The sequence below is a fragment of the Apteryx mantelli genome, unplaced genomic scaffold (assembly GCF_036417845.1).
Source record: "Apteryx mantelli isolate bAptMan1 unplaced genomic scaffold, bAptMan1.hap1 HAP1_SCAFFOLD_20, whole genome shotgun sequence".
In the NCBI taxonomy this organism is placed as follows: Eukaryota; Metazoa; Chordata; class Aves; order Apterygiformes; family Apterygidae; genus Apteryx; species Apteryx mantelli.
This window is the reverse complement of record NW_027118553.1, coordinates 6,435,327-6,441,326: the sequence shown is the minus strand read 5'-3', so window position 1 is coordinate 6,441,326 and position 6,000 is coordinate 6,435,327.

The window sequence follows — 6,000 nt, the reverse complement described above, 5'->3', positions numbered from 1 at the left end:
CACTGCACTGAGGAAATCCCCTTTTATTAGAGCGAAGCCAGGTCTCACACAGTGACAGACACATTTACAGCAGGCATCTCAGTCAGACAGACTGGGTTCCTGCCTCTGGAGAAGTGGGATTCAAATACTTCTGTACAAACATGATTATCACAGAGAGAATGCCCAAAGCATAGGAATTGTTTTGAGAGAAATTAGAAACCAGCTGTGAAGAGGGCTGGGCAGCTTATTTCTGCTGAACTAGTACCAGCTGAATCAGTTTCTTCAGTGCATCTTTGAGCTCCTTGTTCCTCATGCTGTATATGAGAGGGTTCACTGCTGGAGGCACCACCGCACACAGAACAGCCGGGACTAGATCCAGAGCTGGGAAGGAGATGCAGGGGGGTTTCAGGTAGGCAAAGACGACAGTGCTGACACACAGGGAGACCACAGCCAGGTGAGGCAGGCACATGGAAAAGGCTTTGTGCTGGCCCTGCTCAGAGGGGATCCTCAGCACAGCAGTGAAGATCTCCACGTAGGACAGCACAATGAAAACGAAACACCCAAAGTCTAAACAGCACTAACCACAAGAAGCCCAGCTTCCCTGAGGTAGGAGTCTGAGCAGGAAAGCTTGAGGATCTCAGGAACCTCACAGAAGAACCGGTCCACTGTGTTGCCTTGGCAGAGTGGAATTGAAAATGTGTTCCCAGTGTGTAGCACAGCATTGAGAAAACCACTGGCCCAGGCAGCTGCTGCCATCTTAGCACAAGCTCTGTTGCCCATGAGGGTCCCATAGTGCAGGGGCTTGCAGATGGCAACGTAGCAGTCATAGGACATGACAGTGAGGAGATAATACTCTCCTGTAAACAAGAAGACAACCAGAAAAACCTGTGCAGCACATCCTGAGTAGGAAATGGCCCTAGTGTCCCACAGGGAATTGGCCATGGATTTGGGGACAATGGTGGAGATGGAGCCAAGGTCGAGGAGGGAGAGGTTGAGGAGGAAGAAGTACATGGGGGTGTGGAGGCGGTGGTCACAAGCTATGGCTGTGATGATGAGGCCATTGCCCAGGAGGGCAGCCAGGTAGATGCCCAGGAAGAGCGCGAAGTGCAAGAGCTGCAGCTCCCGCGTGTCTGCAAATGCCAGGAGAAGGAACTCGCTGAGGGAGCTGCCGTTGGACATTTTTCTATCTCCAGGCATGGGGGACTGTGCAAAGAAGAAAAGACATTGAGAAGTTAGGAGAGACATTTCAAGCAAAAAAGCTGCCAAATCATCCAGTTCCCCTACAACCGCCCACATTGCCTCACTCTTTAGGAGAGGATCTTTGTGCAGCTCCCTTGCTTGAGCTCCAGTTTGTGCTCGCTGAGTGTGCTGTGAGGAGCAGGGAGCTCTGCCCATGAGCTCCAGAGGAGTCAGTCCTTCTGTAAAGCAGTGGGCACAGGGGAATGGGGATGGCTAGCTCTGACATTCACAGGTTCTGTCAGGTGAAATCCATTCAGCATGTGGAAGGGCTTTTCAGCTGTTTGTGGTTGTGAGGTCACTTGTGGCTCAGTGCCTGATAGGCCGGTGCTAGGCCAGTCACAGAATTACAGAATCACAGAATCACTGAGGTTTGAAGGGACCTCTGGAGATCATCTAGTCCAACCCCCCTGCTCAAGCAGGGTCACCTGGAGCATATTGCACAGGATTGCATCCAGGTGGGTTTTGAATATCTCCAGAGAAGGAGACTCCACAACCTCTCTGGGCAACCTGTTCCAGTGCTCTGTCACCCTCACAGTGAAAAAGTATTTCCTCATGTTCAGATGGAATTGTCTGTGTTTCAGTTTGTGCCTGTTGCCTCGCATCCTGTCGCTCGGCACCACTGAAAAGAGTCTGGTCCCATCCTCTCGACACCCTCTCTTCAGATACTTGCACACGTTGATAAGATCTCCTCTCAGCCTTCTCTTCTCCAGGCTGAACAGGCCCAGCTCTCTCAGCCTTTCCACATAAGAGAGATGCTCCAGTCCCCTAATCATCTTTGTTGCCCTTTGCTGGACTTGCTCCAGTAGTGCCACATCCCTCTTGGACTGGGGAGCCCAGAACTGGACACAGCACTCCAGATGTGGCCTCACCAGGGCTGAGTAGAGGGGGACAATCACCTCCCTCGACCTGCTGGCAACACTCTTCCTGATGCACCCCAGGATACCATTGGCCTTCTTGGCCACAAGGGCACATTGCTGCCTCATGCTTAACTTGGTGTCCACCAGCACTCCCAGGTCCTTCTCCGCAGAGCTGCTTTCCAGCGGGTCAACCCCCAACCTGTACTGCTGCATGGGGTTATTCCTCCCCAGGTGCAGGACCCTGCACTTGCCTTTGTTGAACTTCAGGAGGTTCCTCTCCGCCCACCTCTCCAGCCTGTCCAGGTCTCTCTGAATGGCAGCACAGCCCTCTGGTGTATCAGCCACTCCTCCCAGTTTGGTCTCATCAGCAAACTTGCTGAGGGTGCACTCTGTCCCTTCATCCAGGTCATTGATGAAGAAGTTGAGCAAGACTGGACCCAGTCCTGACCCCTGGGGGACACCGCTAGCTACAGGCCTCCAACTAGACTCTGTGCCACTGATCACAACCCTCTGAGCTCTGCCATTCAGCCAGTTCTCAATCCACCTCACTGTCCACTCATCTAACCCACACTTCCTGAGCTTGTCTATGAGGATGCTATGGGAGATAGTGTCAAAAGCCTTGCTGAAGTCTAGGTAGACAACATCCACTGCTCTCCCCTCATCTACCCAGCCAGTCATTCCATCAGAGAAGGCTATCAGATTGGTTAGGCATGATTTCCCCTTGGTGAAGCCATGCTGACTACTCCTGATCACCTTCTTGTCCTCCACATGCGTGGAGATGGCTTCCAGGATGAGCTGCTCCATCACCTTTCCAGGGATGGAGGTGAGGCTGACTGGCCTGTAGTTCCCTGGGTCCTCCTTCTTGCCCTTTTTGAAGACTGGGGTGACATTGGCTTTCTTCCAGTCCTCGGGCACCTCTCCTGTTCTCCATGACCTTTCAAAGATGATGGAGAGTGGCTTAGCAATAATGTCCGCCAACTCCCTCAGCACTCATGGGTGCATCCCATCAGGGCCCATGGATTTGTGGGTGTCAAGTTTGCTTAAATGATCTCTAACCCACTCCTCCTCCACCAAGGGAAAGTCTTCCTCTCTCCAGACTTTCTCTCTTGCCTCCAGGGTCTGGGGTTCCTGAGGGCTGGCCTGAGCAGTAAAGACTGAAGCAAAGGCGGCATTCAGTAACTCTGCCTTCTCTGCATCCTTCGTCACCAGGGCACCCACCCCATTCAGCAGCGGGCCTACATTCTCTCTAGTCTTCCTCTTGCTGCTGATGTATTTGAAGAAGCCCTTCTTGCTGTCTTTGACATGCCTTGCCAGATTTAATTCCAAACGGGCCTTAGCCTTCCTCGTCGCATCCCTGCATACTCTGACAACGTTCCTATATTCCTCCCAAGTGGCCTGTCCCCCTTTCCACTTTCTGTAGACTTCCTTCTTCTGGTTGAGCTTTGCCAGGAGCTTCTTGCTCATCCACGCAGGTCTCCTGCCTCCTTTGCTTGACTTCCTACTCATAGGAATGCACCGCTCTTGAGCCTGGAGGAAGTGATGTTTGAATATTAACCAGCTCTCTTGAACACCCCTTCCTTCTAGGGCCCTAACCCATGGGATTCCTCCAAGTAGGTCCCTGAAGAGGCCAAAGTTTGCTCTCCTCAAGTCCAGGGTTGCGATCCTACTTGGTGCCCTGCTGCCTCCTCGCAGGATCCTGAACTCCACCATCTCATGGTCACTGCAGCCAAGGCTGCCCCCGACCTTCACATCTTCCACCAGTCCTTCTTTGTTTGTTAGTACGAGGTCCAGCAGCACACCTCTCCTTGTTGGCTCCTCCACCACCTGTGTCAAGAAGTTGTCACCAATGCTCTGCAGGAACCTCCGGGACTGTTTGTGCCTAGCTGTGTTGTCTTTCCAGCAGATATCAGGGTGGTTGAAGTCCCCCATGAGAACCAGGGCCTGGGATCGTGAGGCTACTTCCAGCTGTCTGTAGAAGGCCTCATCAACTTCCTCATCCTGATCAGGTGGCCTGTAGTAAACACCCACAACAGTGTCACCTCTATTAGCCTGCCCTTTGATCCTTACCCATAAGCTCTCGACTCGCTCTTCATCCACCCCTAGGCACAGCTCAATACATTCCAGTTGCTCTCTCACATAAAGAGCAACTCCACCACCTCGCTTTCCTGGCCTGTCTTTCCTAAAAAGCACGTAGCCATCCATGACAGCACTCCAGTCATGCGAGCTATCCCACCATGTCTCTGTAATGGCAATGAGATCATGGCCCTGCGACCGCACACACATCTCTACTTCTTCCTGTTTGTTCCCCAAGCTGCGTGCATTGGTGTACAGGCATTTCAGGGAGGTGATCGAGCATGCAGGTTTCCCAGGAGGGGTAAAAGAGGGTCCTCCATAGCCACATCCCATGCGCACTTCCCTGGCTGCATTCACCTGTTGGAGGCATCCTGACTTGAGCAGTCTTTTGCCAACTACCCTGGCACTATAACTCTCCCCTTCCCCCATCTTTCCTAGTTTAAAGCCCTCCTTACCAGGTTGGCCAACCTGTTGGCAAAGACCCGCGTGCCCCGCCTCGTGAGGTGGATCCCATCTCTCGCCATCAGTTGTCGATCTTCAAACAGGGTCCCATGGTCGTAGAAACCAAAACCCTGTTGCCAACACCAGCGGCGCAGCCAGTCGTTAACCTGGAAAGTCCGTCTCCTCCTCCTCTCATCCATCCCCCTCCCTGGCAGGATTGAGGAGAAGATAACCTGGGCTCCCAGACCCTTGACCACCATCCCCAGAGCTCTGAAATCCTGCTTGATGGTCTCCAGTTTGCCCTTGGTGTCATTGGCGCCCACATGGAAGAGCAGCAGTGGGTAATAGTCCGAAGCGTGGACGAGCCTAGGCACCACTCCAAACAAGCAGGGCTTTCCTGTAGGGGCCATACTGTGTGTACTAGAAACATGCAGTTGTGCTGGACACCCCAGACATCTGACATGGCCCTGCCAGTCTATTTTTATGTCATTACATGCAGTGTCTGCCCTGGATTACATCAGGATTTTGCACTGTAGGGATCTGCTTGTGTCACAGCTTCATAGTGAGTGGTGCTCTAGCAGTATTAGGCATCTGGGGTCATTTGAGATGGCCAAGGAAATTCCCCACCTGGCCCCTACCTCATGCTCCAGGATGTTGGTCTCATAGTTGCTCCATCAGAGCAAGCAGACACTGGCACATGCCTTGGACCACCTCTGTCTCCTCAACTGTCCCCAGGTGTTTGTGTGTGAGCAACTGACTCCCACCCTCCATCTCCAGGGATTACAATGGGAGCTTAGACAAGGATCTCACACGCAGACACCTATTTTGTGTACGCTTTGGCTTGGATAAGGAGAATCCCACCTCCTGCTCTTTTTTGTGCAGTTAGTGGGAGATAGCTGAATCCCACCCATCCTTGGGGCTTCTAAATGGGCATGAGATGCCCAGATTGACTCATCTGAATCAAAACCTGAACAATGGGTCAAGTAGCTTCCTGTCTAGTTAGGAGTGAGACATTTCCGCCTCTTGCAGATAACCATCCTGTGATGAGACAAATTATAATGCTGGAATCAGTTCCCCTTCAGTGTTGAGAAAGAGAACAATGGTGATTATTTTAGTCTACTTCAGGGAACATTTCCCAGGAGGAGGCAGCACAAGCGACAGAGCAAGTCAGGACTTCAGCTGGGCTCCTGCTCCTGTGCAGGGCCAGGCTCCTGCAATGGAAGGAGCTGATGGCAACCTGGCAGCACTGCCCAGAGACAGCTGTGTCCAGAGGCAGCTCCTCTGCAAAGAGCAACAGGGCTCCGGGCTCTGCCTGCTGCTGCTGCCATGAGATGAAAGAACACAGCGAGAAGTGAAAGGCAGCATGGAGTGGGAGGAGAGAGGAGAGCTCATTGTGGGAGGAATCTTCACA